This window comes from Lissotriton helveticus, chromosome 1_1 (assembly GCF_964261635.1).
Source record: "Lissotriton helveticus chromosome 1_1, aLisHel1.1, whole genome shotgun sequence".
In the NCBI taxonomy this organism is placed as follows: Eukaryota; Metazoa; Chordata; class Amphibia; order Caudata; family Salamandridae; genus Lissotriton; species Lissotriton helveticus.
The window spans coordinates 1,752,208,535-1,752,221,110 of record NC_136057.1 but is presented as its reverse complement, the minus strand read 5'-3'; positions in this window follow the sequence as shown (position 1 = coordinate 1,752,221,110).

The following is a 12,576-nucleotide window of genomic DNA, read 5'->3' as shown; positions in this document are numbered from 1 at the left end:
AAACCCTAACCCTGAGCAGCTCCAGCACCGAAGTCCAGCTCCCCAGCATCCACGAGATCTGCGTGGGGCCCTTCTGCTCTTTGCTGCTCACCGCGTTGTCCGGCTACTTGCCTGTTGGCTTGTGGCCCTCCTGACGACAAACGACGACATTTTCATCGCTGGTCTGGTTGCCTCAGACTGGCCCTTGCTCCCCTCCAACAGAGGAGCACCCCGGGCCCTCCTGGTCCACTCCAGACGCCATTTTGAGTCCACCGCGTGGGCTTGAATTTGCCAAGGCTTGTTGCTCCAATCCTGGTTTCAGCAGCGCCGACAGCGGACACCGTCGTGGGACAGCTCGCCCATCCATCCTGGTCACCGACAACGCCTCCTGGTCCGAGAGACTGCAGAGCCCAGCGTCACCCACTCACCTGGTCGAGGTGTCCTCATCCGGTGCCATCCTGGTGCCATCTGATCACTGGCTAGTGATCCAGAACTGAGTCCCCTCTGCTTTCAGGTCATCTTCAACTCCGATCCAGGCTTGGATCCCATCGAACTTCTTCACTGGTCGCCTGCCAGCAACTTCTTCTTTCAGGCTCCATAGACTTCAACGAGGATTCCCGACGTCACTTGAACCCTATGCAGCCGTGGCCCCTGGGCTAGGTAACTTGAGTATCTCGATACTCCAGCACAGGTTCACTATCCAAGTGTCCAGATCCTTTGTCGTTTTTAGTCTACCTAGTCGGATTCGTCCGATAACACTAACTTTACAAAAGCTAGCATCCATAGACTTCTTCCCGCATCCCGCGTGAGAGTGCACACTCTGCACCCGATCTCCCTAGGCCTCTTACTTGTAATCTGAAGGTACAATAGTGTAGTCCTAGCGATCCTGAAGCCTCTGGATCTTGTTACTTACCTGCTAGTATTTCGCATTCCACTTTTGCAGTATATGGTTTTTCGTGCCCCTCGGGCATTTGTGTATATTGTGCAACTTAAAGTATTTTCGTAAGAGTTTTGTATTGTGCTTAGCTCCCTGACTCATAAAGAGATCAGGGTAGAACTGTTATTAATAAATATCCTATATTTTTATAACAACTTGTGTGGTGTCCTTTCACTTGGTGTTCAAGGGGCATATGTGATGGTAAAACAGCTGGCTTAACACGCCCTCCAGAGTTTAGCCTAAAGACTGCTCTTGTCCACGCTACTAGGATAGCTGGTCTAATAAGGTTGACTTCAACCAATCATCAATAAGGGTTGTTTGGAATGATACAAAGTGATCACTAGAATAGTGAGCACTACATATCAGGCCAACTTCTCACAGTGACGGAGATGCTGGAGGTGAGGGTGAAGGAATATGAAAAGGACTTCTAGCCAGAGTTTTTTTCTTCAAGGGGATTTTGTAAGAAATGTACTCTTCTTGAAGCTTGCGTTTCTGAGGTGGTTTTACGCAAATATGACCAGGATCCATGCGACCACTTAAGCACGAAACAGGTCGACCTAGTTACCTGAGCACATTGCGCCTATTGGGTAACACATAAACCTACTGGTTATTTATTCTGACAAGGGTACAGTCACATCAAACACCCCTCGGTTACCCTAATCAGTTTTAGTGCTTTGCATGCGCTTCCATCCCCCTCCACATATGACTCACCCCACACACAAACGGCAGTTCTCAGAAGAACGCTGCTAAAGTGACCCTTCGGGGGACCCGTAGGGCACTGCAGCGCCCGCCTGACAAGCAGCAAATGCCCAATGATGAAGCATGACATCCTTCGGGGTGTGTGAGGGCTACAAGAGGCAAGACCTGCTCTTCCCTCTCACTGGTGGGTTCTAGACCTAGGAAATCCCCTTTACCCCCCTTCCTTCCTTTTCTTAGTGAGTGGGTGACACGCTGCACCCCTCATCCGGAACAGTGTCCCCTTTGTTTTGATTAGACGGTCTCACCACGTTGCTTGTATGAATTTCAGGGGGTGTTGTTTGACATCCCCAGGAGCTACTTTCTGGAACTCGAGAAACTTATTGTTGAGTTACATTAGACATCTGGGAGGAAGAGAGTGCACTTGTCCACCCTAAAAAAGGCTTTGGCTGGCACTGGGGAGGGGTTTGAGCTGCCTGATCTGGAACTATGTTATCTTGCGGCCCTACTACAACATGCAGTGCACTGGTTAGATGAAAGTGATACCTGGGGAAAATGATAACTTCAAGCTACTAAAGGAGACAACCTTTCCGGAGCTCCTGATGCTGGGGGCATGAGTCCCTAAAGCAGCTCCTTAAATGATTGGCCTAGTTTGTAGGGCATGGGAATGGGCAGTTTGACAAGTGATCACAGGGAGCCCATATGCCCCAGACCTGTCTATATGGTCCCTACAGCCCTTAATCCAAATAAAACAGGCAATGGACAATTGGCAAACAGTAGGCTGTACCACACTCCGAGATCTGTACCCAAATTATAGATTTATAACACTTCAAGATGCTGTAGAGACCTTCCAATTCGGTCAGGGGCAATTCTTGCAATTTGCCAAGCTGGTGGCCATTGCTATCAACATATGGCCTGCATTCCCCAGAGGCTCCTCTGGAGTTTGGTGCACTAGCTACGTTGTTAAATATGACGGGAGGTAGGCGATGTATCTCCTTTTTAAACAGGGCACTCTGAGAGGATGTCCCCAACGGACAATTACTGATATAAGATTAATGACAGGATGTACTGAAAGAACAAATCACAGAGGGAATGGGACGCTAAACCTGCTGGTGCAAAAAAACACAGCTAACCAGAGTTTAGCTCCTGCGTTAAAAATGGCCACCGGAGCAGGAGCCTGCTAAGAGCTCCTGGTGCTTGGGATCCCTCTTGTTGGATTTATCCCTGTCAGCGCCCATCGCTCCGGGGAACCGAACTCATGAGAGTAACAGGATTGCAACCAGCATCTTTTAGTTCTTCCTACCTTATCCGGTGGATGGTTGGAGCCACCAGTCTCAGCCCGGGTCACCTGGAGACATCTCCACTCTCAACGGACGTCTGCTGACCATTGGTTCGGATGTCTCGAGTCTGCGGAGGGTCGGCGCTTTGAAGCTCACCCCCCCCCCGGCACCGGATTGTGGATCCCGTGAAGGGCTCTTGCCCCCGACGAGTCTTGTGCCCACGGTGGGTTGTTGAGCGATCTGAAGCTCACCCCCTCCCCCACCCCTGTAGCGGAGCTGTGGATCTGTTGAAGGGCTCCTGTGCCCGACGAGCCTCGAGCCTTCGGAGGGTCGGCGATCTGAAGCCCACCCCCTCGCACCGGACCCCCTTCACCGGACCGGACTGTGGATACCTTGGAGAGCAAGTGGATACCCGTAGTTGGTGACAAGCGCCGGGTATTTGACCAACAAAGAAGAAAAACAGCAGCCACGGCGTGCGTTCCACCGAACCACGTAAAAACAAAAAATGGCCGCCGCAGTGGAACGCAAACCTTCGGAGCTTGGAAACAACCTCCAATGACCCCGCGAGGAGTGCTTTTTACCGTGTAAGCTCGGCGTTGTAAACCCTATGCGGTAAGCGGCTATCGGCGCACTGATGAAGACATAAATGTTACTTTGCTGAGAATAACTGTAGCATCAGATAGTGCAGGTTCTACAGCGAGCGTCCTCTCCTAGTGGACTGGAGTTTTTCTGTGCCGTATGTGACATCGTCTGCCAGGCGGGGGGTACAGCCACCAGCAAGCCTCATCCTATCGTTTTGGTTTACAGCTTGAACATTAAATGCACGGCAGGGAAAGGGCTCTTATCTAAAAACACAGGTCACGTGGTGGGGATCCCCTCGGCTACTTTATGTCCATGATTCAGCTCTGGAGTGCCTGAACTGCGGCGTGGGGGTGCCTGCCTGCTGCACAGAACTATAGTCTGGCTCGTCATTATAGGGCTGGTACATCGTGTTGGTTATCGACCTCAATGTTTCCTGAGATTACAAGGTACGCACTTTCAACAGTAACCGCTGACTCTCATTGCATTCTTGTCCTCTTTACTGCCCAAAATGGCCGTGGCCATAAACCTGGAGCAATTAATCACCTTCATGGCCCCCAGATTTCCACGAGGCTGCGCAACATCTCGGCCAGGGTTCTCCAATAACAGATAAGACTTTCTCCGCCCCTCTTAGCAGCTGGATTAACTCGACCTGCCTCAGATTAGAAAGGGAAACTAAACTGTAACTACAACAGACAGAGGACTTCCATTCTTGTCTCCCCTTCTCCTTCTTGGAGGCCATCTTAGACTAGCTAGTCTTCCACTCTGCTGATACTATTATTACTAGTTTATCTTATCCCCACAGCACAGCACTACACCCACCCCCTACTTCCAACATGGAACCCATGGGAAAACACACTTATAAAATAAATTACCCCACCGGGCTCACCAAAAAAAACGCAAAACAGTTTAAGCACAACTTCTTGAAGTCCCACCCTGAAACCCCCTTTGTAGACACCTATTTCTCCCTCAACAATGGAACGAAGAGCACAGATATCATCCTATACACTACACGCAGAGCACAATGGAGAAAAGCACTCCTTACCCTACTCACCGTCTCGACCACTAGGAAAACTGCTTATGGTGTAACACTCTCAATCACACCATCACAACGCTATCCTGCTAGAGCAACCATCACCATCACCATCTACAACAACGGCACCATCTTAATTCAATCCACAGACAGAAACCTAGACCTATTTGACATCCTGTTCCCCACCTTCAAAGAATACCTCTCTAAACCTCAAAGCCCACGCCCTCCAGCCTTCACTCCCAACACCCTGGACTCATCAGCACCTCCTAACACTAACACTCACCCACTCCCTCCCCCCATTACTCTACTCTATCACCCTCCGTCTACAGACACCTCACACCCTTCAACCTTAGAAGCCGAACCCGCCTCCTCTTGCGTCCCCCACATATCCCGCCAATCACACCTCCGACTAGCCTCTCAGAACACCCCCCCTCCCCTAACTGCACCCAACGCAACATGATTCGCGCTCTTCCCATATCCCCCTACACTTTGCACTCCCGTCCCGCCCCGCACACCAATCTTCTCAGAACACTCCTCCTCCCCCAACTGCACCCCACACATGACGCTCTCTCCTCCTATCTCCCCCCCCCCACACTTGGCCCTCCCGCCACGCCTAGCCTTCATCCCTCCCTCAACCTCTCACCCCCCATTCTCACTGCCCACTATCCCACCTCCACCCCCGCAACCCACAGCCTCCACACCTCCCCCACTTTCCCTTCCCCTCTTAGCACTGTTGCCCTGCCCAATAACGCCAACACCCACCCTAACACCAACCCTCTTTCTAACTTTTCCAACCCCTTCCCCAGCACCGCCTCTCCACCCAGTCTCCCCCCCCTCTCCAGTAACCTATACTCCTGTTCACCGCCAGTACCCTTCCCCAACTCCGTACCCAACACCAAGCTGGACATGATTATGTCCACCCTCCTCCAAATGAAAGAAGAACTACACACCGTCAAAGAGTGGCTCATCACACACCTCAGACACCCCCCCCACCACCACCAGGATCATACCCAACAACACGCTCCCCTCACTTCCTACTCGCCTTACCACACAACACGCCCCACTCCGGACCTCTATCCCCTCCCGCAATACGACCAATCGCCCCAGACGCACTACCAATACGCTCTCAGACCATGACATACACACCCTTCTCCACTCTTACGTCTCGGCTCCCCAAAATTGCTTAGCCTCCAACCACCTGTCCATCCCAACGATTCTCTCTAACCCCCTCAGGCACCACACGCATAACACCAGAGGCTCCGTCCCCAACAACCTCACAAATGTACCCATCACTATAAAACCTTCCTCCACCCTCTGCGCCCCCAGACTCAAATGCATACTTCTCAATTGCAGATCGGCCCAAAGGCATTCCGCGGGGGTCGCCGATCTCATCATGTCTCTGGAACCGGATCTAGCCATTCTGACTGAAACATGGTTGTCTGATTCTTCTACACCTATCATGGATATCCTAGTCCCCCCCCAACTACAGTATCAGTAGACTTGACAGGTCCAAAAAGACAGGCGGTGGAATTGCATGTATTTATAGAAGCAACCTCTCAGTTATTAAAGCGTCCGTACCCTCTCTTACCTCTTGTGAATACCTCTGCCTTGATGTCATCAGCGAAAGCAAACCGGTATGCTCACTACACATCATAAACCACCCACCTGGGGACAAGCTCTCCTTCTCCCAACAACTCATGGACTTAATCTCAACCAACTCAGGACGGCAAAACACCCACATTTTCCTTGGCGACTACAATCTCCATTGGAATGATCGCTGTGACACAGTGGTGAATAGCCTCAAAAATTTCCTCGACGCCCTTGATCTCACCCAAATATGCAATAGCCCGACCCATGAGGAAGGCTCTATCCTTGACCCCATCATTTCCAAAGAGGACTCTATTCAACTTGAGTCAATCCAACCTTGTGACTGGTCAGATCATCATATTGTCTCCTTCGTCATCAATGAAAAAGTTAAATTTAACCCAGCTCAACCTTCAAAGCCCAAAGTTTGGAAAAGAGACATGAAGAAACTCAACCCAAACTCCTTACCGCCTAACAGCTGTAATCTCTTACTTCCTCCGTCCGGTGTTACGGACGTTCAACTGCTGACTGACCATTATTTCAATGCTATGACCACAATAATCGATGAGGCTGCACCCATGCAACTGAAAAGAGTTGCGTCCAAGATCTCCAACCCATGGTATGACGGGAGCCTCAATGAAGATAGACGGGCCATGCGAATGGCAGAGCGCACCTGGAGATCAGCCCCCTCTGCACTGCACCTAAAAACTCTGAAAAACAGAGAAACGCCTACTTCAGGAAAATAAAACGCTCAAAAAGAGATTTCTTCAGCCTCCAGCTCGTCCAAGCAAAAAACCGCCCAAGAAAACTGTTTGAGCTAATCAGAACACAATCCAAAGAACAACCCCAGACACTCAGCACCAGGGGCGCTACACCTTCCTGTGAAGACTTCTCTGCTTTCTTTAACCAAAAAACAGACAACATAAGAAGCGATCTCCTCAATGACGCTATCCTTTACTCCAACCCCCAACACACAGCACCGTCTGAACCAAAGAACAATGCTACATGGTCATCCTTTGGCACCTACTCCGAAGAAGAAATCGGCAGACTGCTCAGCACCCTGAAACCATCCAATCACCTCTCTGACCCCCTTCCTGCTAACGCTTTAAAAGTCTTTACCCCGTTGCTCCTCCCACTTTGGACTAAGATCATCAATAGCTCTCTTCAACAAGGATCCATCCCTAACGCCCTCAAAGTCGGACAAGTCACACCGTTACTAAAAAAAACAACAGCAGATCCCACTGATCTAAACAATTACCGTCCTATTACAAATATTCCCACGCTCGCTAAACTGTTGGAAAAATGCGTACAGCTACAACTGGCTAATCACATAAATAATTTTGATCTCCTCAACCCTCATCAATCAGGCTTCCGAGCAGGGCACAGTACCGAAACTGCTATGACTCACATAGTTGACTATGTCCTCCAAATCCTAGACCAAAATGATACCTGCCTCCTCATCCTTCTTGATCTCTCTTCAGCATTCGACACAGTTAAACATGAGAACCTACTCGAACTATTAAACACAAGAATGGGTATATCTGGGACTGTTCTCAAGTGGTTCACTTCCTTTTTACACAACCGGTCTCAGCGATTCAAAAGGAACAACCTGATGTCCTCCTCGGTACCTGTATCATTAGGTGTCCCTCAAGGTTCCTCCCTCTAGCCTACACTGTTCAACTTAGTCATGGAACCTCTCACTACTCTGTTACAAGCATCCAAGGTTCACTTTCACATGTATGCCGACGACACCCAACTTTATCTCAAAATACAATCCCCCAAGGACATCTTGCTTCTGAACTCCACGATCAGAAACACCCAATCCTGGCTGGCAGAGAATCACCTCAAACTCAATGCGATGAAGACTGAGTTCCTCCTGATCTTACCGCCGGCAAAAATCTCTACCGCTCAAACTTGGCTCAAGCACCTAACGGCTCTCAATGTACAACCTACCATCGTTGACTCAGCAAAATCTTTAGGCATAACACTTGACGCCAATCTCAACATGCAGCAGCACATCAGCAAGGCAACCAAAGGAGCGAACTTCCAAATCAATACCTTGAGAAAACTCAAACCCTTCCTTCCAGCCAAAGACTGCAGTACAATCTATAGTCATCCCGCACATAGAATACGGCAGCATCGCCCTCTGTGGGCTCCCCCTAACCACAACGGCACCCCTAAGAGCGTCCCTTAACGCTGCAGCAAGACTCATCACTGGCTCAAAAAAACACTCGCATATCTCCCCTGACTTTAATTCCCTGAACTGGCTGCCTTTTGAAGCCAGAATACATCTGAAAATCGCCTGCATGACACACAAGGCTATACACACGAACTCACCCGCCTACCTCTCTCAAAAGCTGACAATTTCGGGCAGCTCTAGAACTACTAGAAGCACAAACAATCTTCTGCTGAAGCCTCGAAGATTTCGGATAGTAAAAACCTATAAACGCTCCTTCTCAGGAATGGCGCCCAGGATCTGGAACTCACTCCCTCCTGAAACCAGGCTCATCTCCTCCAACAAACTTTTTAAGAAAGAAGTAAAAGCGATCTTCATGGCGAAATACACATGAGCTATTATTCTGTACCTCCAGGACTCCGCGTTGTACTACCTTCCTGACCCCTTGGTCTATTTGTATTACTTGTATTATCGACTCACTTGACTGTATACGTTCCCTCTCTGCATATCTTATTTTATATTATTGACGTGCCTATCTGACTTTGCACCCTTTACCTACACCACCTCAAATATTAACTACTGTTATACTACTGATTCTCCGGCGTGACTATGCACCCTGTACTCTCCTACCTCAACTATGCCTACCTCTATGCTATTTACAAAAGTAGTTTAAGCACGCCTAAACAAGTATATGCTCCCTCTTTATGTATTTTCATATTATTGGCGTACCTGTTTGACTATGCACCGTGTACCTCTATGCTATTTACAAAAGTAGTTTAAGCACGCTTAAACAAGTATATGCTCCCTCTTTATGTACTTTCATATTATTGGCGTACCTGTTTGACTATGCGCCGTGTACCTACACTATCTCAACTATGACCTACCTCTTATTTTGACCTACCTATGTAACTATGCATATCGTACCTAACTACCTCAACTATTTCCTACTATTATGCTATCACCCCATGTCCTTGTAAAGCGCTCTGATATCTGCAAAGATCTTGTTCGCGCTATATAAAACTTTGAAATAAATAAATGAATAAATAATAAATGTATTCAATATAATGTTGCTCACCAAGTATACTTGAGCCCGGCTATCTTACAAGTGATCTACCCCGGAAGGGGCCCTGTTTGTCTCTGCTGCTCTGTGGGACAAGCGGACTTTGTGCATAGGAAATGGCAATGTTTGGCATTAAACACGTACTGGCAGACTGACAGCTAGGCTGCACACAGCAACGGGATGGGAGGCCCCAAGGGACCATAAGCAATGTCTTCTAGGTTTGCTCCCTGTCCATGAGAAAAAAGGTTCTGAGTAGGAAATTCCTTGTACTGGGGTTAGTCCTGGCAAAACGGCGAATTGCCATTCATTGGCTTTCCCCAACTGCTCCCGAGGTACGGATGTGAGTGACATATGTGGCTGAATAGGCTGTAGCGGAGATGGGGTGAAGGTGTGAATGTAGGACGGACATAAAGTTGGAAGACTATTTACGGGCATGAGTGGGCCATGCTGGCAGACTTGCCTGATGCCCCAAACACTAGACCACCCTAGACTGTTAAAAATTGGATTTTCTGAAAATGTGAGGATACAATGAGTGGTGTGATGGGAGGTCATGATGTCCAGCCGCAGCTAACAGGTGAGGTGTCTAAGATCCTATAACCTATAAGAGGAAAAATGTGCTTTTGGTGTGCTTTTTTAATGTATTTTAACGGTCAACATACAACTCTGTTAACTAAGAATAGTATATTAAGGGGAGAGCAACGGTGGGTCGGTGGGGGAGGGGTGTTCTCCATTTACTTTACGAATATCTATGGCATATGGATATTACTCGGTGAAATGCCAATAAAGATAATTATACATTTAAAAAAAAAAATCATACATCTTTTGGTCATCTGACTTGATCGACGATACAGTCTTCAGATTGGGTGCCGGCTGCAGGACCAGGAGACCAGAAAGGCCAGCCAGCTTCTTCCTGTTCTTCAATGCCGATGGGCTCTTCCTCACCGAAGGAGTCCAGGGGGTCTGAGGTATCCTGCTGATGGATCCTCTTGTGGGCCTAGTGTCGCTCCCTGAGATACTGAAAAGGTCATCTTGAATTGAAGGGTGAGGCCCGACAGACAGAAAACATCATGGTTTGGCAACAGGCACAGATTCAACACCTCATGATGGTCTACCAGGCGTATTTGGAATGGCAGTGAAGGCAATTCTGAAAGGGTGTCCGTTCAATTACCCATGCAGCATTCTCTTGTTACCTCAAGGAATTTGCACATCAGGGAGAGTAAAGTTCCGGAGCTCGGTTGCATTAGACACTATGGGATCAAAGGGTTAGCAAACGAGGCCAACGAAAAAAGTGTTCTGGACAAGATGAAATCAGAGTTCACTCTGTGCACGTCTAAACCAGAGAGCAGAAAGAAAAAAATCTAACATGGAGTTGGTGCCCATGTACACCAATAGAAGTCACATTACAGCTCATTTCTCAAGAGACTTCTTGGAACCAAAACAACTTGCAAACACTAGTTAGCAGGCGTATACAGCCACACACACTACTAACATTGTATTTTAGACAGACCTGTTGACACAGAAGATGCTAAAATAAAGCAGATCAGCGTGTTTGGTGTGCATGGAATACTAGCTCTATATACAGAAATAATTTATTTGTTGATCTTCCTAGTGAATACAAAATAAAGCTAGTTATGCGACAATTTTATGAGGCATTGCATAACAATGACTTTAATTCAGATCTCATACAAATCCAAACATATTGTAGTTACGCAGTACTTCTATTAAAAAGAGGTTGCAATCGAGGTGAACGTGGTGGCTTCCATACATTTGGTGGATCTGGTGAAGGTCTCTGAAAGCAGTGTTGCGCCCCAGACATGATCTTGGTGATGACACAAAAAAGACTACATTTTGACAACAAAATCTCTGTTGTGGGTCTTAGGGAAAGTGCTACTATGGAGTCTGCTGCAGATAGCTTGAAATAAAATGGCATCATTAAGATTAACAATTAGACTGGCCTTTCAATGATCAAACTAAAGGCAAACAGGAAGACTACAAATTTAAGAGGGGGGGATCTATGGTGTCATCTGACGTCCCTTCACCCAAGGTTGTTTCTGACTTGGGAGGAGTTCTCTGGAAACCCTATACAGTTTTCATTTGCAACACAGAGGTCTGACTATAACAGCGGTTGTGGAAACAAAAGAGGTGGCCAATGATATGGGGAAAACAATGGGATTCAGGGGATTTGGAGGTGGTTTCGGTGGTAGTGGATATCCTGTGGTGGGGTTAGCCAGAGCACAGAGGTCACGACAAAGTGCCCCAACCCAACAAGAAAATATTAACTATTTCTAGAAAAATGAATGTAACCAGTGTAGGACACCCAAACCTGATGGAATAGGTAGGCTGAAGGACTGCACATGGGTGGTTGGTGAGTACTGAAAAGGTGGTGGTAAAGATGGGTTTGACAAAAGTGTTTTTGGATGTAGAGGTGACGACTGTTGTGCATTTGAAACAAAATGGAGTCTATGCCAAACTAAAGGCAAAATTGCAAAGAACCTCCTCATTAGATATGACTAGTTCATGTTTGGCCTGATATGGTACTGGGATGTATGACTGTACCACTACTATCTAAACCACGAATTCCCAAACCACGAAATCTAAACAACGATTCATCTTAAACAACGACCTTTTTTACAACGAGCACCTTAACCACGAAAATGTCCATATTCCTCTTTACACATTTATACTATTATTTTTTTTTCATTCCGCTTTTTTATAACACTTCCCACTGTTTTTACTTTACAGTTACCCACCATGCTATTATACTTTTTTTTTTAAATGTTTTTCAATCTTACCGGTCTTCCATTTCTTCCTCTTCTCCGGAAAGCATTATTTCTTGAAAACAGAGTGAAACGATTTTGCGCATACATCGGCTTTTTCGTCAGAAATGGTATGCATGCTTTTCCGAAAGTATCATTTTAATGTATTTCTCTCATTTTATGAATTTCACAACTTTATTATTCTGATGCGACAGGGATCTTTTGCAACATTTTTTAATACATTTATTTAGATGCATTTACTGCCAAAACAGTTTTATGAGCAAACATATATGTATTCATAACTTTGGACATACATATGTAATTGCTCGCTTGGAGTTTAAAACACATTTAAACTGAAGTATATTCTTTTCTTTGAAAAAGGAATTCTTAGTGTTATTGAATAAAACTCATTTGCGTGAGAAATAATGACACTTGTTTAAGACATTTTGTTTACTTATTTGAAATGTTCTATGGAGCACGAGTTTCTTTTTTATGA